The sequence below is a fragment of the Rhinolophus sinicus genome, linkage group LG10, assembly GCF_036562045.2.
Source record: "Rhinolophus sinicus isolate RSC01 linkage group LG10, ASM3656204v1, whole genome shotgun sequence".
Lineage (NCBI taxonomy): Eukaryota > Metazoa > Chordata > Mammalia > Chiroptera > Rhinolophidae > Rhinolophus > Rhinolophus sinicus.
Genome location: NC_133759.1, coordinates 68,187,028 through 68,214,560, shown reverse-complemented (window position 1 = coordinate 68,214,560; position 27,533 = coordinate 68,187,028). Strand labels below are relative to the sequence as shown.

Here is a 27,533-nt window from a genome sequence, read left to right as displayed (position 1 = left end):
TTAAGGTGGCGTGGCACCAGCACAGGGATGGACAGACAGGATGTGCAGCAGGACGCAGAGTCCAGGCGGGCAGTGGCCAGCACCGGCTGCACCTGGTCACAGGGAGCTGCTGCACACGTGCAGGTCTGCAGGGCCTTTGGCATCAGGCTTCAGTCGGCTTTGGCTCGTTTATGGATATCATGACCTCTGCTTCTGGGCTCTGATGGGAACTGCCTTAGACCTGTGGAGTGGTGTGCGGAGAACTGACCCGTTCTGTGAAGTGACAGTCGGGTAGGGCCCCAAGACCCACGGTGTATGTTCCTGTTCTTGGGGCTCCTACCGACCTATTGGTAGTGAGGCCTGGGGTGGAGGTCTTTGCCCACAGAGCCCCTGGGCACAGAAAAAGAGGACCCTGCATATCTGACTTGCCCCACCCCCTTTTCTCCCCCCATGCGGGTCTCTTTCTGGACTCTGCATCCTGCTGTCCATCCCTGGACTGATCCCACACTGCCTTAATCACTGCATCTTGAGGACTATCTCAGGAACTAGCATGGCCCTATAGCAAGTCAAGACCTTGAGACCCCATCTTAATTATTCTTGGCACTTGGCTCATTCATGTGTGCAGTCTGCTCACACGCACACGCGTGCACATGCAATAGCATTTGGATCAGCACTGGGTTGAATCTGCAGGTCAAGTTCTGAGAACTGCCACTTAGTGTCATCGAATTTTCAAATCCATGAACTTCATGTATCCCTCCATTCATTAATTTCATTTTACTGCCTTTCACAACAGTTGTATACTTTTTTTAAAGTTCTTAGATATCATTTGTTAAATTTATCCATGTGTTCTTAGAAATAATTTTGATACTATTGCAATGGTATTCTTATGAACTTGTATTTATCTAAATGTTTGTTTGCAAAATTGTAAATGATTCTTTTCTGTAGGTGGTTTGGGGCTTTTACTGTAGACAACCATGCAGCCTGAGGTGAATGACAGTTTTGTTTCTTTCTTGAAGTCCACACCTCTAGCTTCTGCCATGCCTTCCTGCGGTCGATAGAGCTAAACAGGGATGTGCTGCCTCACCCTGTTTTTGATCTTGACACAGACACTGCGGTCGTTTCACCACCTACTCTGGCAGTTGCTGAGATTTTCTTTTTCCCCTTCTGCCTCCCACCAACCCCGACTCCGTTTCAAGCCATTGTTTCTCAGTCTAGTTGTGTTGGACACAACTCCCTGGCCCATGCTGGTATTATGAGCCTTGCGCTCCCCCGGCTGAGGCAGTCAGTCACCAGTCATCAGTTGGCAGCTCACAGCAGCTCATTGCAGCTCTTGCCGGCTGCCGGCCGCTCACGCTGGCCACCAGCCACTCATGGCAGCCCGTGGTAGCCCACAGCAGCCCATGGCAACCCATGGCAGCTCATGGCAGCTCATGACAGCCCAGCTCCAGGGAACGCTATTATTCACAATCTTAGCTGTAGAGGACGCAACTCACTGGACCATGTGGTCCAGCTAAGATTGTGAATCGAACCGGTGACCTCAGCGTTAGGAGAACGGTGCTCCAACCACCTGAGCCACTGGGCCAGCCAGAACTGAGATTTTTTTTTTTTTTCGTAGGTATCCTTTTTCAGGTCGAGGAAGTTCCCATAACTGGAAATCCTACTTTGCTAAGTCTTTTTTAAAAATCATGAATGGTTGAAATTTATATGATTTCTTTGGGGTATGAATTGAAATGATGATATGTTTTCCAATAATTTGTCCATATCATCTAAGTTTTTAAAATTTGTTATAATAACATTGTTCATAATATACTGTTAAAAATAATCTATATTGGAAAGCTGGTCAACAAAATGGTGGCGTGAGGTGAGCATCTGTAAAGCTCCCCAGGAATTTACAACTAATCGAACAACAATAACTCTACAAAGGACTCCCTGCACAGCAGACAGGCAAGATGAAGAGGCCCACTACTGAATTCACCTAAAGGTGGGCGAATCGCGTGAGCAGGGAGGAGGGAAGGGAGAAGTGCGGAGCCAGAGCCGCGGGGGCGCAGGAAGCAGACCTAGCTCAGTGCTCCAAGCTCGCTGCATCCAGCAACTACCGCAGCTGCGGGAGAGGGAAGAACTCGGACTGCTAGGGTTCCACTTATGGCCCACAGGGCTGAGGGGGCAGCATATAACAAAGCTGAACCCAATGCTCACGGCAGAGACCTCGGAGAAAACACTGAGGGAAGAAGGCTGAAAACGGTGGTTTAAGCCCTCACTGCCGAGCAGAGAACGGAAGCCTTAGGCACTGAGACTAGCCGCCCCCTCCCTACCCTCCCAGAGCTCGCCCCGCCCCATCTGCCCGGTGCTAGAAACAGAACAGTAGCAGTGTCAGATCAAAAGAACAGAATATTTGCTGTTCTGAGAACTGTGGACCGCAGATACATCTTCGCAGCCCAATTAGTTCCGGCAAAGAGGAGGGAGCTGGGAGACGGGACCGGCTGTGGTGGTGGTCGCTGCCATGGCTCTGGGCCACCTCTCACAAGTCACCCCGCCCCTGGCCCCACCTATCTGGGCGGATCCCTACAGGAGTAAACAGAACTGCTGAAACATACGGGCTCTGAATCTGGTGCAAGAAGAGCTTTGGAACTTCAAAAGCTCTCTGCATCCCCACACGGACACTGAACCCTGTGCCCCGGCGAACGATTAACAGAGGAGAAGCCCATCTCCCAGGGAATCAGCCAATTGTGTGAGAAGCTGGAATAGTGCAGAGAAAACTCACTATTCTCTCAGCACTACCGTGTGAGAGAGAAAAAAAAGACTGCAGTCAGAGAGAAAATAAAACATTCTACCAACAAGTACTGGAAAACAAAAGAAAGACCTCTTCCTATCAACCTGTTGCAGAAGCCACTCCTGTAGATATCTAGGAAGAGAAATAGTAAATCAGTAATTGCCATGAATAACCAAGGCAACGAGACAGCTCAGAAACAAAGTGAAAAGTCTCCAGAAAAGGAACTTAAAGATATGGAAATATGTGACTTAAATGACAGAGAATTCAAGATTGCAGTTCTGAAAAAACTCAACGAGATGCAAGAAAACACAGAAAGGCAGTTTAATGAACTCAGAAACACAATCAAAGAACAACATGAGCATTTTACGAAAGAGATTGAAATTTTAAAAAGAACCAAATAGAATTTCTGGAGATTAAGAACTCAATAGAAGAAATTAAGAATGAAATAACCAGCTTAGGTAGTAGAGTTGACCAGATGGAGGAAAGAATCAGTGACATCGAAGATAGAAACCTGGAAATTACACAGATGGAAGAAGAAAGAGACTTGAGACTTAAAAGAAATGAAAGAACTCTACAAGAACTTTCTGACTCCATCAGAAAGAGCAATATAAGAATAATGGGCATACCAGAAGGAGAAGAAAGAGAGAAGGGAACAGAGAATATATTCAAACAAATTGTCGATGAGAACTTCCCAAACTTGTGGACAGAACTGGATCCTCGAATCCAAGAAGCTAATAGAACACCTGATTACCTCAATTCCAACAGGCCTTCTCCAAGGCACATTGTATTGAAGCTGTCTAAAATCAATGACAAAGAAAGAATCCTCAAAGCAGCCAGGGAAAAGAAGACGGTAACCTACAAAGGAAAGCCCATTAGATTATCATCAGATTTTTCAGCAGAAACTACAAGCCAGGAGGGAGTGGAACCAAATATTCAAACTATTGAAAGAGAAATTATGAGCCAACAATAATATATCCAGCAAAGATATCCTTTAGATATGAAGGAAAATAAAGACCTTTCAGACACACAGAAGCTGAGGGAACTTTCTAATACACGACCTGCACTACAAGAAATACTAAAGGAGGCTATTCGACCACCATCAACAGGGACAATTTGTGGCAAACAAAACATAAAAAGGGGGAGAGTAAAGGCCTGAAACGGAATATGGGAATGGAGAAAGTAAGCATGCTGAAGAAAATGGAATACTCTAAATATCAAACTTTCTTTTGCATAAACTTAAGGGTAAGCACTCAAAAAAAATCCAGAGCTGAAATACATACTGTAATAAAAGAAGAAAAAGAGGGAAACATCATAGAAAATCACCACACAGAAATAATAGACAACAACAAAAAGGCAAAGAAACAAAGGAGACACATCTTACCAGAAAACTAAAGATAGAATGACAGGAAATCCTCACATAACAATAATCACCTTAAGTGTAAACAGACGGAACTCACCAATAAAAAAGCACAGAGTAGCAGATTGGATCAAAAAACTAAATCCAACCATATGCTGTCTCCAAGAGACACATCTCAGCTACAAGGACAAGCATAGACTCAAAGTGAAAGGGTGGAAATTGACACTCCAAGCAAATGGTACCCAGAGAAAATCAGGTGTAGCCATAATGATATCAGATGAAACAGACTTCAAGGTGAAAAAGATAACAAGAGACAAAGATAGACATTTCATAATGGTAAAGGGACTATACAACAAGAAGACATAACAGTCATCAATATTTATGCCTCGAATCAGGGAGCACCGAAACATACCAAGCAACTACTAACAGAACTAAAGGGAGAAATTGACCAAAACACATTTATACTAGGGGAGTTAAATGCATCATTGACAGCTATGGATAGATCATCCAAACAGAAAATAAATAATGAAATAGCAGCCCTAAATGACACATTAGATGAAATGGACATAATTGACTTATATAGAGCACTTCATCCTAAAACATCAGACTATACATTCTTTTCTAGTGTACATGGAACATTATCAAGGATTGACCATATATTGGGACATAAAATCAGCCTTAGCAAAATAAGAAGATTGAAATCATACCAAGCATATTCTCTGATCACAAGGCTTTGAAATTGGATATCAACTGCAAAAAGAAAGCAGGAAAAAACACAAATACATGGAGATTAAACAACATACTTTTAAAGAATGACTGGGTCAAAGAAGAAATTAGAGGAGAGATCAACATATACATAGAAACAAATGGCAATGAATATATATCCTACCAATATTTCTGGGATGCAGCGAAAGCAGTTTTAAGAGGAAAATTTACATCATTACAGGCCTATCTCAAGAAACAAGAAAAATCCCAAATAAATAACTTCATATTACACCTTAAAGAAATAGAAAAAGAACAAGTGAAACCCAAGGTCAGCAGAAGAAAGGGAATAACAAAAATCAGAGCAGAAATAAATGAAATAGAGAAAAAAAAGACAATATAAAAAATTAATGTGAAAAAGACCTGGTTCTTTGAAAAGATTAATAAAATTGACAAATCCTTGGCTAGACTCACAAATATAAAAAGAGAAGACACTAATTAACAAAACCAGAATTGAAAAAGTGGAAGTTATCACGGACACCACAGAAATACAAAAGATCATCCAAGAATACCATGAAGGACTATATGTCACCAAATTCAATAACCTAGAAGAAATGGACAAGTTCTTAGAAACATATAGCCTTCCAAGGCTGAACCATGAAGAACTGGAAAATCTAAGCAGACTGATCACCAGTAACGAAATTGAATCAGTCATCCAAAACCTTCCCAAAAGCAAAAGTCCGGGACCAGATGGCTTCACTAGTGAATTCTACCAAACCTTCAAAGAGGATCTAATACCAATCCTGCTCAAACTCTTCCAAAAATTGAAGAAGAGACAGTACTCCCTAACTCATTTTATGAGGCCAACATTACCCTGATACCAAAACCTGGTAAGGACAACACAAAAAAGAAAACTACAGACCAATATCTCTGATGAATACAGATGCAAAAATCCTAAACAAAATTCTAGCAAATCGAATACAACAATGCATTAAAAGATTATTCATCACGACCAAGTGGGGTTCATCCCTGGGGCACAAGGATGGTTCAACATCCATAAATCCATCAATGTGATACATCACATAAACAAAATAAAGGACAAAAATCATATGATTATATCAATTGATGCAGAAAAAGCATTTGACAAGATACAACATCCATTTATGATTAAAACACTTAATAAAATAGGTATAGAAGGAAAATACCTTAACATAATAAAGGCCATATATGACAAGCCCTCAGCTAATCTCATAATTAATGGTGAAAAACTGAAGCCCTTTGCTCTACGTTCAGGAACACGACAGGGATGTCCCCTATCACCTCTGCTTTTCAACATAGTGTTGGAAGTCCTTGCCAGAGCAATCAGGCAAGAGAAAGAAATAAAAGGCATCCAAATTGGGAATGAAGAAGTTAAATTGTCACTCTTTGCAGATGACATGATGCTATATATAGAAAACCCTAAAGACTCCACCAAAAGCTATTAGAAACAATCAACAAATACAGTAAAGTTGCTGGCTACAAAATCAACGTACAAAAGTCCATTGCATTCCTATATACTAGCAATGAAATCTCAGAAACAGAAATACAAAAAACAATTCCTTTTGCAATTGCAGCAAAAGAATAAAATACCTAGGGATAAACTTAATCAAGGATGTGAAGGACCTATATGCTGAAAACTATAAGACATTTTTGAAAGAAATTGAAGAAGACACAAAAAAATGGAAAAACATTCCATGCTCATGGATTGAAAGAATCAACATAGTTAAAATGGCCATATTACCCAAAGCAATATACAGATTTAATGCAATCCCCATCAAAATCCCAATGGCATTTTTTTAAGAAATAGAACAAAAAATCATCAGATTTGTTTGGAACCACAAAAGACCCCGAATAGCCAACGCAATCTTAAGAAAAAAGAACAATACTGGAGGTATCACACCCTGACTTTAGCTTGTACTACAGGGCTACAATAATCAAAACAGCATGGTATTGGCAGAAAAACAGACACATAGACCAATGGAATAGAATTGAGAACCCAGAAATAAAACCACATAAATATGGACAGATAATTTTGACAAAGAAGCTAAAACATACAATGGAGGAAAGACAGCCTCTTCAATAAATGGTGCTGGGAGAATTGGATAGCCACATGCAAAAGAATGAAACTGGACTGCTATCTGTCACCATGTACCAAAATTAATTCAAAATGGATCAAAGACTTAAGCATAAGACCTGACACAATAAACTGCATAGAAGAAAACATAGGTACTAAACTTATGGACCTTGGGTTCAAAGAGCATTTTATGAATTTGACTCCAAAGGCAATGGAAGTAAAAGCTAAAATAAACGAATGGGACTATATGAAACTTAAAAGCTTCTGCACAGCAAAAGAAACCATCGACAAAATAAAGAGGCCACCAACTGAATGGGAGAAGATTTTTGCAAACAGTGCCTCCGATAAGGGGCTAATATCCAAAATATACAAGGAACTCATGAAACTCAACAACAAAAAAACAACCCAATTGAAAAATGGGCAGAGGACCTGAAGAGACATTTCTCCAAAGAGGACATACAAATGGCAAATAGACATATGAAAAAATGCTCAACATCACTAATCATCAGAGAAATGCAAATAAAAACCACAATGAGATATCACCTCACCCCAGTCAGAATGGCTATCATCAACAAGACAGATAGTAACAAGTGTTGGAGAGGCTGTGGAGAAAAAGGAACCCTCATACACTATTGGTGGGAATGGACACTGGTGCAGCCATTATGGAAGGCAGTGTGGAGGTTCCTCAAAGAATTACGAATAGAATGACCATATGACCCAGCAATCCCTCTCCTGGGTATCTCCCCCAAAAATCTGAAAACATTTATGCATAAAGACACGTGTGTTCCAATGTTCACTGCAGCTTTGTTTATGGTGGCCAAGACATGGAAACAACCAAAATGTCCTTCGATAGATGAATGGATAAAGAAGTTGTGGTATATATACACAATGGAATACTATTCGGCTGTAAGAAAAGATGATATAGGAATATTTGTGACAACATGGATGGATCTTGAGAGTGTAATGCTGAGTGAAATAAGTCAAACAGAAAAAGCAGAGAACCATGTGATTTCACTGATATGTGGTATATAAACCAAAAACAACAAAAGAACAAGACAAACAGATGAGAAACAGAAACTCATAGACACAGACAATAGTTTAGTGGTTACCAGAGGGTAAGGGGGATGGGGGGTGGGGGTGGGGAGATGAAGGTAAGGGGGATCAAATATATGGTGATGGAAGGAGATCTGACTCTGGGTGATGAACACACAATGGGATTTATAGATGATGTAATACAGAATTGTACACCTGAAATCTATGTAATTTTACTAACATTTGTCACCCCAATAAATGGAAAAAAAATCTATATTGAGGTATAGTTGATATACAATACACTGGATCCATTTAAAATTTACAACCCATTGAGTTTTGGCAAACCTCCTCTTACTTTTTTTTCTCCATGGTTGACAGGCCTTCACTCTGTGTGACCCCCTGCCCCCCTATGTCCGGTCTCCTCTTACTCTTTCTGCCTGACTGCAGTCACACTGGCCTCCTTACTGCTCTAAGAACAGTGGCTTTCACCCCAGGGTCTTTGCACTTAGGGTTAACACTCTACCCCAGATAATTGCATGGATAGCCTCCTCACTTCCTTTCAAGTGAGACCTTTGGCAATCTCCATTGTTGAAATTGTATTACCAGCATGACTGTTAGGTCTCTGAATGTTAGGACGCAGAGACCTTGACTTATAAACAGAGCCATGTCGGCAAGAAAACAACAAAATGTCTGTTGGCCTGTACCTACAGACAGAGCCAAACTTGCGATAACAGAAAACGCCACAAAACAGCTACTGGCCTACAGGCAGTCAGCATTTTCTGTTCAAACAATGCTACCCTGTCAGCACTGCCCCTATGTAACGTTCCTCACCCCCTCCCTTGGGGCTGCAGGTCTCCTTTAGACCTGCAGTAGCCATCTTTTAGTCTTGGCTGTAGCCATCTTTGCTCAGCCTGACAGACTTTCTCTCTCACACAATAAACATTCTTAACTTGCCTGACCATGCACGTTCCTTTATCGGCCAATCTATCAACAACCACCACTCCCTATGGCTTTTTCTCCATGGTACCTATTCCTGAGAAGGTTAAGCTTCATGGAAAGGATGGCATCTTGGTTGGATTCTCTTTTTTTAAATTAAATTTATTGGGTGACAATGGTTAGTAAAATTACATAGGTTTCCATTGTGCATTTCTATAATACATCATCTATATATCACATTGTGTGCTCACCACCCAGAGTCAGTTCTCCTTCTATCATCATATATTTGACCCCCCTTGCCCTCTTTTCCCAACCCCCCTTCTCCCTCTGGTAACCACTAAACCATTGTCTGTGTCTTATGAGTTTATTGTTTCAGATCTTATGTTTAGGTCTTTGATCTATTTTGAGGTAATTTTGGTACACGGTGACAGATAGCAGTCTAGTTTCATTCTTTTGCATGTGGCTTTCCTTTTCCCAGCACCATTTATTGAAGAGGCTTTCTTTTCTCCATTGTATGTTTTTGGCTCCTGTGTCGAAAATTATCTGCCCACGTATATGTGGGTTTATTTCTGGATTTTCAATTCTATTCCATTGGTCTATGTGTCTGTTTTTCTGCCAATACTGTGCTGGTTTGATTATTGTTGCTCTGTACAAGCTGAAGTCAGAGAGTGTGATACCTCCAGCCATGTTCTTTTTTCTTAAGATTGCCTTGTCTATTTGGGGTCTTTTGTGGTTCCATACAGATCTGATGATTTTTTTCTTCTATGTCTTTAAAAAACGCCATTGAGATTTTGAAGGCAATTGCATTAAATCTGTATATTGCTTTGGGTAATATGGCCATTTTAAATTACCTATGTTGATTCTTCCAATCCATGAACACCAAATGTCTTTCCATTTCTTTGTGTCTTCTTTAATTTCTTTTAAAAATGTCTTATAGTTTCCAATGTATAGGTCCTTCACTTCCTTTGTTAAGTTATTCCTAGGTATTTTATTCTTTTTGTTGCAATTGCAAAAGGAATTGTTTTCATTTCTTTTTCTGAAATTTCATTGTTATTATATAGGAAATCTATGGATTTTTGTACATTGATCTTGTATCTGGTAAATTTACTGTATTTGTTTATTGTTTCTAATAGCTTTTTGGTGTAGTTTTTAGAATTTTCTTTTTTCTTTTTTTTTTTTTAGATGAAGTTTTTTTTTTAATTCAAAGGTATATCAGTTTGGTCTCTAGTCCTTGTAAGAAACGAAACAAAAATATTTAGACAGGTTTGTGTTTGAAAAGCAACACCACTGTTGTGTACTGAAAGAAAAATAAAATTTCTTTAAATTTGATTTGGTCCCATACGTCATCTAACAATGTATTTGCTATTTGCAAATAGAAATGTCCTATACTGCTAACAGTAAAGTACTCTTGCAATTCCTTTGATAAATCCTAGTCCTCTACTTTAGTTCTATGTATTAATCTGAATAACATGCATATTTTAATCTTAAGGCAATAGTAAACTTTCCTATAGGTCTTGTGAGACTTCATCTCATTGTGGGGCAAAACCTTATTTCACAAAACGTAATAATGCTTCATTTTTTAAGGATGAAGTAAAGAGAACTTGAGTAACTAACTAGCAAAGCAGCACAGGCAATGAGATGTTGCCTGAGGTGCTCTGATTATGTTCTCTGCCTTTCCATTAGGCCAGAGTAGCTTGAGTAGAACAGAGGAACTATTATAGAGCCGGAAAATGTTCTAAACCCAATTCCGAGAGCATTTTAGTAGACTAGTATCTTTAAAGCATTTTAAGAAAAGTACTAATTGCCCAGCTACCCCTTCAAAATAGCTCCACAGAAAAGTTCTTTCTCAACTTTTTAAATTCTATACCATTACATTCTTATCTCTGGCTAACCAGGATGAAGAGCTTTAGACCAGTTTAAACAGTGCAAACTGCACTTTCGTTAATACTATTTTTCTCTCAAAGCCAGTTCATGTTAACCTTTCCAGTGTCAGGAAGCACAAATACTGTTAATCATTCTTTGCATTACCAAGGAGTTCTTTCGCCATCTTGTTCTGAAGAATGAACAAAAGCTTGAGGTGTATGTTTCAGAAGGTAAACTGCAGCATGAAGACCCCCTATGTTCACCCAGACAGTATGCACCTTTCGCCATAAGTGTCCCATTCCAGATAATGCCTTGGTAAAGCATTTCTTGTCCTGAGTAAGTAGTACAGCTCAGCCTGTACTTGGTCTACAGACACGACTCATCTCCCGTAGGCAAACTGGATAAAGGTTCCAGTTTCTCTTCTTGGAGCCCATCCTTTTTCCAAATGGCATGTCAGTTACAATAATGTCCACAGAGCCAGTTCTCAATGGCAGATTGCAGACATCCCACTGGATAGCATCTATGGGCAAGCCCCAGGACAGTTTGCCTTCTTTAATTTGGTTCTTAGTCAGTAAAGATGAGATGTTATTTGCTGCTCTATTTACAGCCAATGGATTATTATCACCAGCAATATGATAACAGTCCATTCAGTAGCCCCCTCTATTGGTATTGCTCCTGTTCCACACATGGGATCAACTATTATATCAGTAGGTTGAGGAGCACAGAGCCTGAGCATCCCATAGGCAAGCGTAGATCTAAGAATTGTAGGTCCAAAATGTGTGATATTTCTTCGGTGGAGACTCTCTTCTATCAATGCAATGCCCACCACAATTTCGTTATCATGGATATTCAAAAGCATCTCCACATCAAAGTTGGTCATGTCAGCTTTCCACTTAAAATAATCTTGTACAGCACCCCCAAAATCTCTTGCGGCCTCGTTTGAAGAAAAGCAATGTTTCTCTCCTGCCCTGTTGCATGTGACTCTAAACTTTAGCACTTCAGGATCAGTTTCTTCTCTTGAGCTTTCATCAGTCTCATCTTTGCAAGATGCCAAATCATCACCTATTAATGTTGATATCTCTTCTTTGATGGCCGGATTTTCATAATAGTCTAAGACTCCAAGGCATTGTCAGTCAACTCTTTTTTAACATCTTTCTTGTCTCTTTTGTCTCCTTGTCCATTATCAATCTTCTCCTTACTTGAATTCTCATTTATCTTTCTGCGCTTTTTTTTTTTGAAACTGGTATTAATTTTCCATACGTTTAAAGGGTCTGACCATGGAAGCTTCCCGGCCAATTCTTCAAAATCCTTTAGAACTTCTTCCTTAGTTTCTTTGAACTGGTAATCTTTAAGCTCCTGGACAACCATAAATAAATTATCAACTGATCTCAGACAATGAACCTGAGCCAGACTTTCCACTGAAATGTCAAAATATATTTTGCCCCAGTCTTTGCTGATTTTGCATGACGACCTCAATTTCTCTCTCCATCTGCAGCTGTTTGCTCAAAACCAGTAGGTACAGTGGCTCCAATAGTGACTTGGAGATTCTCAGACTCACTTCCGGGGCCACTTTCCATCACCTGTAGAGACCTCTGATTCTCATGAAGGTTCACATCCAGAAGTTGGTTAGTGGCTTCTTGAACATCAGACATGTTGGAAGTGCTTCAAGATCCTTAATATAGTCCGGCCGCAAGCATTGACCCTTCCCGCGCTGCACGCCGCCAACCGAGCGTGCCAGAATTTTCTGTATAGAGAATCATGTAATCTGCAAAAAGTGACAATTTAACTTCTTCATTCCCAATTTGGATGCCTTTTATTTCTTTCTCTTGCCTGATTGCTCTGGCAAGGACTTCCAACACTATGTTGAAAAGCAGAGGTGATAGGGGACAGCCTTGTCGTGTTCCTGAACGTAGAGCAAAGGGCTTCAGTTTTTCACCATTAATTATGAGATTAGCTGAGGGCTTGTCATATATGGCCTTTATTATGTTAAGGTATTTTCCTTCTATACCCATTTTATTAAGTGTTTTAGTCATAAATGGATGTTGTATCTTGTCAAACGCCTTTTCTGCATCTAATCGTATGATTTTTATCTTTTATTTTGTTTATGTGATGTATCACATTGATCGATTTGCGGATGTTGAAACATCTTTGTGCCCCGGGGATGAACCCCACTTGGTCGTGATGAATAATCTTTTTAATGCATTGTTGTATTCGATTTGCTAGAATTTTGTTTAGGATTTTTGAATCTGTATTCATCAGAAATATTGATCTGTAATTTTCTTTTTTTGTGTTATCTTTATCAGCTTTTGGTAAGGATATCTTATTTTTTTAACCATGCTGTACAGTATATCCTCAGATTTTTTTCTTCTTATACCCTTTAACCAATATCTCCCCTTTTCCTCCATGCTGCTTTGCCCCTGCCCCTGTTACATATAAGTGATACTATTCAGTGTTTGTCTTTGTCGGACTTATTTCACTTAGCGTAATGGCTTCCAGGTCCATCTATGTTGTCATATACACATACATGTATGGCAAAGCTTCATTCTTTTCTTATAGCTGAGTAATATTCCATTGTGTATATATAGCACATCTCCTTTATCCATTCATCAGTCAACAGACACTTAGGTTGTTTCCGTATCTTGGCTATTGTAAATAATGCTGCAATAAACATGGGGTGCAGATATCTTTTAAAATTAATGTTTTTGTTTCCTTTGGAAAAATACCTGGAAATAGAATTGCTGAGTCACATAGTAGTTCTATTTTTAATTTTTTAGGAACCTCCATACTGTTTTCTGTAGTGGCTGCACCAATTTGCAATCCCACCAACAGTACACAAGGGTTCCCTTTTTTCCACACCCTCGCCAACACTGGTTTTTGTCTGTTTGGTAATAACCGTTTTAATGGGTGTGAGGTGTTATCTTGTAGTTTTGATTTGCATTTCCCTGATGATTAGTGATGATGAGCATCTTTTAGGTACCCGTTGGGCATCTGTATTGTCCTCTTTGGGGAAAAAAATCTCATAGATACAGAGAACAAACAGATGGTGGTCAGATGGAAAAGGGTTTGGGGGGCTGGGTGGAAAAGGTAAAGGGATTAAAAAGTACAAATTGGTAGTTACAAAATAGCTGTGTGGATGTAAAGTACAGCATGGAGAATATAGTCAGTAATATTGTAATAATACGTATGGTGTCAGGTGGGTACTAGACTTACCAGGGGGATCACTTTGTAAGTTATATAAATGTCTAACCACTGTGCTGTACACCTGAAACTATTATAATATTGTATATCAACTGTAATTGAAAAAATAAAAAGCACATCTTCAGATCCTTTGTCTATTTTTAAATCAGTTTTTTTTTTTTTATGTTGAGTTGTATGACTCCTTTATATATTTTGGGTATTAACCCCTTGTCAGATGTATCATTTATGAATATTTTCTCCCATTCAGTAGGTTGTCTTTTCATTTTGTTGATGGTTTCCTTTGCTGTGTAAAAACTTTTTAGTTTGATGTAGTCGCATTTGTTTATTTTTTCTTTTGTTTCTCTTACCCAAGGAGACATATCCAAAAAATATTACTAAGAGCCCTGTCAGAGAGTTTACAGCCTGTTTTCTTCTAGGAGTTATATGGTTTTGGATCTTACATTTAAGTCTTTAATCCATTTTGAGTTTGTTTTTGTATATGGTATAAGAAAGTGGTCCAGTTTCATTCTTTTGCATCTATCTGTACAGTTTTCCCAGCACCATTTATTGAAGAGACTGTCCTTTCATCATTGTATATTCCTGCCTCCTTTGTCATAGGCCTTTGACTGCCAATGAGAGAGCTTATTTCTGGGCTCTCTATCCTGTTCCATTGATCTATGTGTCTATTTTTATTCCAGTGTATGCTGTTTTGATGACTGTAACTTTGTAATGTAGTTTGAATCCTTTTCTCTTTTAAATCTGTGCAGCATTCATAATTCTGTCATCCTTTCGTTTTTAGTATGGACCGTTTGCTCCACTGGCCTTTTCTCTTGGTCGGTCTCGACAACAGCTTGTCAAGGAAGTGACATGGTTTTATTTATCCTCTCTGGTGTCTGTTGACTCTCTGTTTCCTTAAGTTCTGTCTTCTTATTATTCTTTCGTTCCTTATATGTCCATTGTGTTGGTTCGATGTTTTTTTTTCTAGTTCTGAACTCAGATGACAGCTTTTAATTTTGGCCTTTCTTCTCTTCCTCTCTCAGCTGTTGAAGTGGCTCCTTTCTCAGCCATACCCATGGGTTGGACAAGCCGTGTTTTTGTTGCATTTTAGTTCTAAGTATTTTAAGATTTCCATTGCAATTTTTTTCTCTCTTGGCCCTTGAATTATTCAGAGGTGATGTCTAAATGAATAGAGTTTGTCTTTGATGAATTTTAACACTCTTGTCAGAGACATGAGCTGTTATTCTGTTGCTTTGTTCTTGGCTCCTGGTGAATTGAAACTTTTCAAATTACCTCTGAACTTTAGTTATTATTTTCCCATAAAGCCAATTTTGTTTACTGGTAATAAAGCTGCATTGGTTTTCTTTTGGTTAATATTTGCCATTTCTGTATTTTGCTGTTCTTTTCCTTTGAACATTTTTATATGCTTATGTTTTAGATGTGTCTCTAATAAAAAGAATTATTTAGATTTTTAGTTTTGTTATTTATCTTTTTCATTTAGCTAGACTACGTGTGTGTATACACAAACATGTACACAACTCCGAGTGTATTTCTACCACTTGCACCAATAGCCGTTAGCGTATGAACCACAAGTCTTGATGTCCATTACTCAAAACTATTTTGTTCTTTCTGGTTTAGAGCTGATACTTTAGATTTACGTCCTGTGCAAGTCAGGGGTTCCTTGGGAGCTATTTGACCTCAACAATTACTTCAACTTTTACAAATTTTCATGGACCTCAGAGAACCTTAGCTCCTGTGCAGTATCAAAACTGAGGAAAATTTTAATGTTTATTAATTTATTTAAAATAGTAATAACCCCAGTATATGTTAGTATAAGTAACATATTTTTAATGAAAAACATAACTGTATTTTCCAAAACCTTCCAACAACAAAAATGTAGAGAGGAGAGTGCTGTTTGTTACAGTGTGCAGATCTCTGACACCAGCTTCACACAAGACAGCTGGTGCTCTGCTCTGGAGTCCTGCAGGCACGGGACAAAGCCACACTTGTGAGAATGAGAGTGAGAGAGGCCAATGGCATCTTAGCATCACTGGAAAGCACCCAAACTGCTGGGTCTCTTGAAAGAGACTCAGGGCCTGCCTCCCCGTGGCCTGGATCATGGTCCCCATCATGGCCCTCCCAGTGCTTCCCCTGTAGCCCTCCCCGTGGCCCCATAACCGTCCCCATAGACCCTCATAACCCTCTCTGTGGCACCCCCATAACCCGCCCTGTCACCCCCTCATTGCCCTCCCCGTGTCCCCCCATAGCCCTCTCTGTGGCCCCAACCCTACTCCCACACAGTGCACTCTGGGACTGCTGCTATATTGTTACAGACTTTCTTTGCCCTTGTGAGCAGACCTGGTTATTGTCTTCAACTGCTCAGAGTTGGGACACGAAACACCAAGTTGGGTGCCTCTGTGTCTTCTCCCAGCTCTGGGCCTCCTTGCACCCCTGCCTGGTTGAGTTCTCCAGGCGCACTCACCTGTTCAGGCACCCTGTCCTTGTCGTGCCTGCTTCCTCTGCCCAGAGCTGCATTGCCTGGAAGATCTCCCTTGTGGAGTCTCAAGCAGAGGTCAAGCTCATCAGCTTGGCTTTCCTCTTTTAAAATTTTATCTTGTTACTTTTTTAAATTAAAGTTATTGGGGTGACATTGGTTAGTAAAATTATATAGGTTTCAAGTGTACAATTCTGTAATACATCATCTATATATCACATCGTGTGTTCATCACAAAGAGTCAGTTCTTCCATCACCATATATTTGATCCCCGTTACCCTCATCTCCCACCCCCTCTCCCTGCTTACGTTCTGGTAACCACTAAACTATTGTCTGTGTCTATGAGTTTTTGTTTCTTTCTTTGTCTTATTCCTTTGTTGCTTTCAGTTTTATATCCCACATATGAGTGAAGTCACATGGTTCTCAACTTTTTCTGTCTGACTTATTTCGCTTAGCATGATAATCTCAAGATCCATCCATGGTGTCTCAGATATTAGTATTTCATCTTTTCTTATGACAGGGTAGTATTCCATTGTGTATATATACCACATCTTTATCCAATCATCTATCGAAGGACGACTTTGGTTGTTTTCAAGTCTTGGCCACCGTAAATAAAGCTGCAATGAACATCAGAGTACATATAGCTTTATGGAAAAATGTTTTTAGATTTTTTGGGAGGTATATACCCAGGAGAGGGATGGCTAGGTCATATAGTAATTCTATTTTTAATTTTTAAAGGAACCTCCACACTGCCTCCCATAGCGGCTGCACCAGTCTGCATTTCCATCAACAGTGTATGAGGGTTCCTTTTTCTTCACAGCCTCTCCAATACTTGTTATTGTTTGTCTTATTGATTTATCTTGTTATTTTTTTTAACTGAAAGTGGGATGTGTGTCCGTTGAATACAACTTAACAGCACAGAAGCACACGGGATGTGAAAGGGCTGTGTCCTCTTTCCTACCCTCCTGAAGGTCAACACAGCCTGCCATCTGTGCACCTACAGACGTACATGTATTCATACCTTTGTGTCCACACACCATTTCGTGTTGCTCTTTTCCAAGCTAAATCAGATTGTGCGCTCTGTGTCCTACAACTTGCATCTCCACACTGGGTACCGGTGTTGGCGGATTTATGTGTCACCTTGACTGGGCCATGGGAGCCCAGACGTTTGGTCCGGCATGAACTGGGCATGTCTGTGAGTGTTTCTGGGTGAAGTTAAAACTGAATGGGTGGGCTGTGTAAAGCAGATGGCCCTCCCCAGGGTGGGCAGGCCTCATCCAACAGGTGGAGGAAAAGGGAACTGCTGCCTTGCTGTCGAGCTGGGACATCAGTCATCTTCTGTCCTTAAACTTGGACTGGAACATAGGCCCTTCTGAATCTCCACTTTGCTGAACAGACACATAGATTCGTGCCTCCTGTTGGTTCTGTCTCTCTAGAGAACCCTAATGCCAGTGTCTTCCCATGTCAGTGGGGACAACCTGCCATTATTCTTTCTGTGACAGTGCCCTGCCCCCGATAGGCATGTCCTGTGATTTATTTGATTTTCTCCCTCGCGATTGAGTTTGTTGGCAATTTTTTGCTACCATTTGCCACCTTCAGTGTCCTTGTATCTGTATTTGTTGCACACGTGTTAGAATTCCTGCACCTGGGGCAGCATTTCCAAGGTTTGTTTTTGGTGGTGTTTGTTGGGCAGCCATTATGAATTTTTTTTTTTAAATTTATTGAGGTGACAATTGTTAGTAAAATTACATAGATTTCAGGTGTACAATTCTGTATTACATCATCTATAAATCCCATTGTGTGTTCACCACCCACAGTCAGTTCTCCTTCCATCACCATATATTTGATTCCCCTTAGCATTATGAATTTTAATGTAGCCAAATTAGTTTTTTTCTTTTGAAGTTTGACTGCTATTTTGTGTCTTGTTTAAGGAATCCTGGATGTTAACTAAGCTTACTATGATGATTATTTTGCAATATATACGTATATCGAATGATTATGTCATACTCCTAAAACTAACACAGTGCTATATGTCAGTATCTCAATACAAAAGAAATCCTTGCATATAAATATTCGCAGTTTTCTTCTAAACATTGTTCAAAATTTTTAGTTAGGTTTTTAATTCATCTTAGCTCAATTTTTTTTATTGAAATAAGATTCATATAACATAAAATTAACCATTTTAAAATACACAGTTTAGTGGCAATTCACAATGTTGTGCCATCATTATCTTTAGTAGTTTCAAAACATTTTGATCACCTCAAAAGGAAACCCTACATTCATGACACAGTCTCTCTCATTTCCCCTCCCCCCAGGCCTTGACAACCACTAGTCCATTTCCTGTCTCTGTGGATGTTTCATATAAATGGAATCACAAACTATGTGGCTGTGTGTCTGGCTTCTTACATTGAGCATTGGGTTTTCAAGATTCATCCATATTGCAGCGTGTGTCAGTGCTTTATTCCTTTTTATGGCTGAATAATATTCCATCGTGTGGATATTTATTTTTTCATTCATCTGTTGGTGAACGTTTGGGTTGTTTCCACTTTTTTGGCTCTGGTGAATAGTGCTGCTGTAAACATTCATGTACAAGTTTTTTTGTTGCTGAAATATGTTTGACATGTAATGTTGTGTAAATTTAAGGTATACAACATGTTAATTTGATACATACATATATTGTAATATGATTGCCATTGTAGTGATAATTAACACTTCTATCACGTCACATAATTATCCTTCCTTTTTAATGGTTGTACAAGTCCTTGTGTGGACCTGTTTCAGTTCTCTTGCTTATACACCCAGGAGTGGAATTGATGGGTCATATGATAATTCTGTGTTTAATGAGCTTGAATTTTGTGAGTGGCATTGTACTAGTTTCCTATGGCTGCTGTAATCAAGTACCACAAATTGGGTGGATGAAGACAGCAGAAATTTATTCTCCCACAGAAGTCTGAAATGAAGGTGTTGCAGGGCTAAACTCCTTCCAGAGGCTCCAGAGGAGGGCGCTTTCTGTCTCTTGCAGCTCCTGGTGCCCCAGGAGTCCCTAGGCTTGTGGCCGTGTGACCCCAATCTCTGCCTCTGTCATCATGTGGCTTCTCTCCCTGTGTCTGTGCGTGTCTATCTCAGTCTAGATTTCCCCTTATAAGGATGCCAGTGGTTGCACTGGGGCCCATCCTAAATGACCTCATCTTAACCTGATTGCACCTGCGAAGGCGCTACCCCCAAATAAGGTCCCTTCACAGATTTTGGGGGTTAGGACTTTGACATGTCTTTTTCTGGGGACACCATCCCGTGCCATATGCAAAGTAGTGATCTGTCTATTATTTCAGAGGACAGCATGTGGTCCTGAGCATTCTCCCACTTGAGTGTCGGACAGTGTGAGCCCGTTTCCAGGCTCTCTGTTCTGCTTCCTGGTAAGCTCTTAGCACATTGAGAGTCAGTGATTAGGCAGTCGGGTCTCTTTCTTGCTTGGACAGCAATCTGTTCTGGGGACCCTCCTGCACGTGCTGGCCCTGGAATATCCAGCAGTGGCCAGGTGGAGGCCCTGGAGCCTCATGGTGTGACTTTGTCCAGAGCATCTCCCAACACAGCCCTGGGACAAGAAAACGGGGTAGGAGATGGCAGGAGTTGATGCCCAGAATGTGACACCCAGGAGGAATGAGTTGAGGTCGTGTAGCTGTTCACAGACACCTATAAGGTGGGGGTGGAGCTGAAGTGACCACGTCACTTTGCAGCAAAGTTGCGGCCCTGAAAAGGGATGGTAAGATGGCCAAAGTAAGTCACCTGGTTAATTGTGCCCCTTAATTCCTACTCTAGGAGTTTGTGCAGCCCAGCCCAATTCTCAGCATTTCTAGGGAGGGGAGGCAGCTCCGTGCCCCATAGTGGCTCCCAGGCCCCGTGAGCTCTAATTTTAAACCATGACAAGGAGGGGGAGGGAGGGCTCACGGCAGAGCTGCTGGCACTGGTGCAAGGGCGCTCAGACGTTCATTTCTTTAGGACATGTCAACAAGATTTTCCACAAGCCTTTTCAAAGGTTTGGCAAAAAAAAGTTGTTGTTTCTTTTTTGGCTTAAAATAAGTTTTTTAAGGTGCATTCTGTGGCATTTGTTTTAGTGAAGGCAGGATAGGTTATCAAAATCCTTGTGTTTAAGTTGTTTAAATTCTTAGAGCAGTGTTGCTTCTTAAAACAATCTATCAAATTCGGGGTCATTTTTGAATTTTCACTGGAATTAATCATTACAACTGAATCCGTCTAGAACACTGAGAAAACCTCAAGGACTAATGAGAGTATTTCTAGAATTTAACAAATAGCACTGTAGTCCACCCTCCCCACACACCAAAAACAAAACAAAACAAAACATAAACAGAGGAGCATCACCCATGATTGAAATAAGTTGAATGATAGTTACTACTCTGAATAATAGTAACAGAATTTCAAGCATTTTGCATTTATTTTAATGTTCCGATTCAGCATATTTTAAGGTTCTGTTTTGGCTGATGCACTATTTTGATGGAGCATGATTTACCCAGGAGTCAGACTTTGTTGCCTGTGCCCATTGCCTTGTGGAATCCATTGTCTGATGAGAAGAGAAATATGCTGTCAATCATATTGGGCTTCTCTTGAATGCAATGCAATGAGTGGTTTTCTCATGCGTATACTGGTGCACTTAATGGTGCCCACATTTCACTAAGATTGTCCATTTTTCTTCATTCTTTTTCTCTCTGTTCTTTGGGTTGCATAATCTCTATCAATTGATCCTTAAGTTACCGAGTCTTCCTTCCATCAGTTGACATCTACTGTGGAGTCCCCTTGGGAAATGTTTCATTTCGTATTCCCACCTCTTTATTCTCTATTTGATGGGACGTGATCACTATACCTCCTTCACTTCTTCCTGGGTGATGCCTTACATTCACTGGACAGTTATAGTAGCCGCTGTGAACTTATGTCCCCTAAGTCTGACATCTGGGCCCTTTTGCAGGCAGCTTGTGTTCCCTGCTTTTTTTTCCTATGTTTGGGTCACTTGCCTTTTTTTTTTTTTTTTGCATGTCTCATGACGTTTTAAAATTGAAAACTGGCTATTTTAGGCACCATATTGTAGCAACTGTAGATACTGTTCCCCTCCTCCCTCCCTGGGCTTGGTTTTGCAGCTGTCTGCCTACGAATGCGCTTGGTGACGTGGACATGGCTAGACTGTGGCAATGTGTCTCTCTCCCCTGCAGTGTGGGTCCTTGGCGTCACTCCTCAGAGGGCACAGTGGAGCATGGGCAAGGTCACTGAGATGCGGGGATGGCAGGGGGCTTCTCTGAACATCTGTTTCCCTTTCCCATCCTTCCGTTAAGCTGTCTGTCACACCCAGCTGCTGGGCAGGCCAGTCTGCTGTTTACAAGAATTCCCAGGGCATAAATGCGACACAGTCTGAGGCTTGTTCCCAGCACAGGAGGTTAGCTGTCACTCTCCCTGGCTCTCATTTGTCAACTGTGGTTTAGCTGTTACGCTGAAAACTAAGAGGAGTAGCCTGAGGACTGAACCTTCTGCTGTTTCAAATAAGGGCAGTTCCTTTGGGGAGCTGTTTGCAGCCCTGACTGAGCTGCCTTTCCCCAGGTGGCACCCTGTTCTGTGAGTGAGCTGGGGTGGGAGGCAGTCAACCCCGGTGTCCTCAGCCTGCCACGGGGTAGGCATGGGCAGAGGAAGACCACCCCCAAGCCCTGTGCCACAGTCGCCAGGAGTCTAGCCTCTTGGACTTGGAGCTGAGAAATGATGGTGGCCTGCCCCTTGGTGAGATTCCACACTCCTTGACTGGGATGGGGGAGGAAGCCCCATCTTCTTGGCCATGCCCACCCTGAACAAGGGGAGCTGTCTAGCTGGGCGGGTGCTGGGTGGCTGAAGCTCCTTGGACTCACTATTCTCACCAAGTTTTAGTAAATTTTCTTGAATCAATGTCTCTTCATTTGCTGAAGACACTGATGACAATTTCTGGTGATTATAAATGTTGTTGTTTTTTAATTAGTTCTCACCTGTTCTGCTACAAGTAGGTCTGCACAGCAGGCCTGATGCTGCCTTTTGGAAGTGGAAACTTTGTTTCTAAATTAAGGTGACGCCCATGATTCTCAGACTTGGATGGGGTTGGTCATCTGGGAGGAGCCTTAAAAACCCTGCTCCTGGGTTTGTTTGGGTTGTTCTGCATTGATGTGAATGACGTAGTTGAGAAGTGAGGAAAGATAGGGAAACCACTCTTTCTGAAGCCCCACGGTGCTGTGTAGTGGGTTCTGGAGAAACACCAGCCTTGTCCCAACGATGGAGCAACATTCAACATAGCTGGATGCCAGCACCCCTCCCAGCATCGTTTATAAAAATAAGTGATGATTAAAAGCCTTTCAAAGTGTACAGGGAGAATTCTTCTAATGACATAAGGGCCAGGGTGACTGATGTTGTAAAGCAAAATAGCTACTTAATTCAAATGTTCAACATTTACAATATTCCAGTATATGATAGCATTTTATCAGGATGTTAACAGAATCAAAACTGAAATACTGATTTAATTTTCAAATGGCTCTAAGGGATGGCTGTGGATGTGCCGGTAACAGGATCAGTTCGTGTATCTTTGTTCCTTTTTCTTTTCTTTTTTTTTTTCCACAAGTATATCCTCAGTAAAGTTTTCTGTTACAATTGCATGCCCCTTAAAGTTTTAGAATAGGTGGGTGAGCTGGGTCCCAGGTATCTCCCAGCAGCCACAGCCAGTTCTCTGGTTCTCGGCGGATACCAGCAGGGTGCCCAACAATTCAACTCAGTTCTTACACTGTCTCCCTGGACACAGCATCAGACCCCACGGGTTAAGGGCGCACTCCCAGAAGCCTGTCCCCACTTCAGATACCTATACTTCTGATGGACTGACTGCAAATCAGCATCCTACAACCCCCACTTCAGGTTCCATCGTTTGCTAGAACAGCTCACAGAACTCAGGGACACACGTTTACTGGATGTCATGTAATAAAGGACTTGATATAGGATGCAGGAGAAGAGCCAGAAGAAAAGGTACGTGGGGCAAGTCTGGAAGGGTCCCCATTACAGACGTTTCAGTGCCCGTGGAGTTGCAATGCATCACCCTCCTGGTATGTAGATGCATTCACCGGCCCAGAAGCCCCCGGGTCCCCACTATTGGGATTTTATGGAAGTGTCCTCAGGTAGACATGATCATATTAACTCCATTCTCGGCCCCCTCCCCTCTTGGGAGGTGGGGGTGAGGCTGAAGCTTCCAGGCTGCTGACCAAGCTGGTCTTCCTATGACCAGTGCTCATCCAGAGGCCCACCCAGTGTCCTTAGAATAAAAAATGCTGCTTTCACTCAGGAAATTCCAAGAGATTTAGGAACTCGGTGTCAGATGCTCTAAACACCCAGGGATTGGGAGCTTTCTGCCAGGAACTAGGGGCCGAGATCAGACACATCGTTCTTTTCATGACACAGACCCAGAGCTGCGTCCGTGGCCCAGCTGCCCCTTGCCGGACCCTGAGCCTAGCTGGGCCCTGCTTCTGTCCGACTCAGTTTTCTGTAAGATTCGGCTGAGTTAAGGTGGTTTAATCTTTTGAAGCCCTTTTCCTTAAGAGATGCTTCCTGACGAGGATGTAAAACTTACACTGTCGGGCCTGCGGGGGTGGCCCTGCCAGCACCTGCTTCAGAACCTGATCAGCTCGGCCTGTGACAGCACCACAGGCTGAGAGGCTCGTACACAGCAACGTTTGCTTCTCACAGCCCTGGGGGGTGAAGTCCCAAGGCGCTGGCAGATCTGTGTCCAGTGAGGACCCCATCATCTCTCTGTGTCCTCACGTGGTAGAAGGGGTGACGGACTTCTGTGGGGTCTCATTTATAAGGGCACAAATCCCATTCATGGGGCTCCACCTTTGTGACCTAATCACCTCCTAAGTGCCCACTTCCTAATACCATCCCAATGGGGGTTAAGATTCAGCACGTGAATTTGTGAAGACACAGCCTATAGCTGGGTTAGCTCCCAGTGTTGTGCTGTGTGGGCCCTAAATGACCCATCAACATTTAGTCTAACAAAAGCCCCATCCTCAGCCCATTAGGTCTGCACCCAGAATCCTTCTAGAATAAACGTTCTCTGAGTCTGGTTCATGCCTGAGTTGCCAATGAAGAAAGGCACAAAATTGCTCACCCCAAACTTACAGACACACACACCTGATTTTGAATGGGAGGGAGCATGGCTGACTCCCTGCGGGAGGGATGGCCTTGGGGGTGTGACTGAAGGCAGGTCCCCCTCCCCGCTCCCAGGCTCACAGTCCCCTAGGTTGTTTTGGGAGCAGGCAGAGGCTGAGAGTTTGATTTCTGTGTTGATTTTTGGCTCAGGTAAGATTTTGAAATTAAGCCAATACTTATCCTGCACACTGTGACATGCTAGAGATAAACCTGTAAGATGACATTCAGAAGCTGTCAGGATGGTTTCGTCAGGATGATTTTAAAAGGCCGAAGCCTCAGCTAAGTCAGTATACAGCCGGAGTTACTAGGGGAGTTCACAGCCTGCACCTGACAAGCAGAGGCAAAAGCCAGGCAGCACTGGGGTCCCTAGCCCCTCAAGTGTCTGTCCGAATCTGTCCCTGTGTTTTCTTTCATATAAAAGCCTCTTAGAAATCTGACCACAGAATAACCTCTGCAAAGATAATGTTATTTTTCTTCTAAAGCTCAGCCGGAAGTACCCAGATGCATACCTAAGTGTGTGAACATTGTGGCCCCCGTTTTGTCCAATGGGCAGGGAGCTGTCACTGTCACAAACACCTGTAACACAATTCTAACAGTGACAGCGTGAGCCCGTTTTTCATATGCCAATTCCCTCTGTACAATTCACTTTGAAAAAGTAGCATTTTCTTTCGATTTCTCATTTCTGGCATTGATTGGTCTAAATTTGTAATGAATGATTTTTTAAAGAGGCATGAAAAGATGAAAACGAAGGGACTCTACCCTTTGAAATGGAAACAGAAAGAACAACCCAGTTTCGAACTATCTTTTATTGTTGGTGTTGTTTTTCTTGTTGTTTATTTTTTAAAATTAGTTTCAGGTGTACAAAACCATGCAATAGTTAGACATGTCACCCCTCACAAAGTGATAATCCCCCTCCCCCTATCTATTAACCCTCTGACATCCTATATATCTATTACAATTCCATTGACTCTATTCCCTATGCTGCACTCCACATCCCGTGACTATATATATATTAAATTATAGTTGACATTCAATATTATTCAGCTTCAGCTTCAGGTGTACAGTGCAGTGGTCAGGCATCTACACCGTCCATGACGTGGTCTCCCTAATAAGACACGTGCCCATCTGACACTCTACAAAACCTTTACAACATTGTTGATTATAGTCCCCACACTGGCTTTCATGTCCCCGAGCCAATGCTGTAGTTACCAGTTTATGCTGTCTCATCCCTTCCCTTCTTCCTCATCCCCATCCCCCTTGAATGAGAGGATTTGAATCAGAGACCACTTGCTCCATATCGTGTTTTATTGTTGAATGAACTTTATGAAGCAGCGTGATGTGTGTGACCTAAAGAGAGGAATGGACCAGCTGGGAGAAAGAGGACAGGATCTTAGCTTTATGGTGCAATTTAACACATTAATAGCTGGGAATAATTGAAAAACTGAATTAGCTTGTTTCCAATATATACGGGAAACGATTTCCTTTAGTTACTGTGGTACCCAGGTGGTGCCCATGGTGTCTGTTGTCAATACTTTACTGTGGTAGGAGTCAACTGTATTTACCCCAAATAGATTTTATTTTGCTCCTGAAACATTCCTGGAGAAAGTTTACTTTGAAGGAGGTATTTGTGTTCAGACCAGTGGCACTTTACAGAAGCCTTATTTAAATCCACATGGTCTCACCCCCAGAATGGATGACCTCCGTCTCTTTGGTGGTCTTGGTGGACTGTCCACTCTGCTTCACCCTTAGGTCACCTTTGTGGGGGGTCACCAGTGAGAGGTGGGCAGGCAACCCCGGGTTTTCCCCACTGGGTTTTCCTGGAATTTATTTCTGTCTTTCACTTCTTTTCTGACAAAGAAATATGTGCTTGGTGTTCAAAATTCGAATGATAATACGAGGTTGTCAAGTTAAAACATCCCCCACTTCTAACAATAACCACAGTTAGCAAGCAGTTCACCAAGAGTTTCCTGAATGTTTTTCTCAGTCCCCTGTGCCTTCTGACCTTGGAACATGGGCAGTGGTGGGCTGCAAACTCCCTCAGGCCCTTGGTAGGCATCTATCCCCCAGTGATATGTGAGAGTTCTCCACTAAGAGCCGGTCTGAGCCATGTAGACTGTCTCTGTAACTGACATTGCAGCACAGCTGTTTTTTTCCTCTGCCGTTCTTTCTCCTGACATCTTAGGAGGAAAGCCACTACCAAGACAGCCTTCATGCCTGTTGGGAGGAAATCGGTGCTTCATAATCTGATAACTACAGTGTCCTGTGTGGTGTTCTCTTGAACCAAGCTGGGACCTCATTGTTTCTGGTACACGGTGCAATTTTGCAACAACTTCCTTTCAGTAACATTTGTTATGTCTCTTGGGTTTTGCAGCCACCCTGTAGTGGGGCCAGGGTGAAACCAACCACTGGAGAAGGCAGCCCCCTATCTTGGGGCTTCTGCAGTTCTGGCGGGAACCTAGAGCTCCACCTGGAGATGGACATCACTCATCCAGGAACACTGTCCCCATGTCCACGCTGCCCCAGTGTGGGGCACACACTCAGATCCAAAAGGAGAGACAGCCCACTACGCAAGACAGGTAGACAAGCGGGGTGCTGGTAAACCTCCCTCTTGGGTTCCCCTCCTCTGGATATGTGTGCCCTGGGACCCTGGCCTCATTCCTCAAAGCACCAGTTCTCTGTGCACCCCAGGGACCTGCACCGAGGAGGAACCCATGGATCCTTCTCGCAGAGGCCTGTACAGCCCAGCACCCCCAGAGCCAGCTCCCCTTCCCATTGCCCCCCACTTAGCCTGGTGAGTGAGGACAAGCCAGGCTGGCAGCCTCTCCTGCTTGTATACATGGCAGTCAGCGGTTAGCCCAGGATATCCCTCGGTCACTCCCTTCCTCCTGGGCCCTCACCACCTGGC

At 42.0% G+C, this 27,533-nt stretch overlaps 1 protein-coding gene and 1 pseudogene across 2 annotated transcripts in view; one reads left to right on the top strand and one right to left on the bottom strand.

Annotated features, from left to right (window-relative positions):
- Nucleotides 1–27,533, top strand: part of IBA57 (iron-sulfur cluster assembly factor IBA57) — a 53,918-nt gene that overhangs the window by 14,906 nt on the left and 11,479 nt on the right. Inside the window, exon 5 of one of the 2 annotated variants that reach the window (XR_012489483.1) lies at nucleotides 27,000–27,204. The exons of the other annotated variant lie outside the window; for it this stretch is intronic. The gene's annotated coding sequence lies outside the window, so the exon portion shown is untranslated. The remainder of the gene's footprint in view (nucleotides 1–26,999; nucleotides 27,205–27,533) is intronic. 2 annotated transcript variants of the gene reach the window in all.
- Nucleotides 10,902–12,461, bottom strand: LOC109446427 (tRNA (guanine(6)-N(2))-methyltransferase THUMP3; annotated as a pseudogene).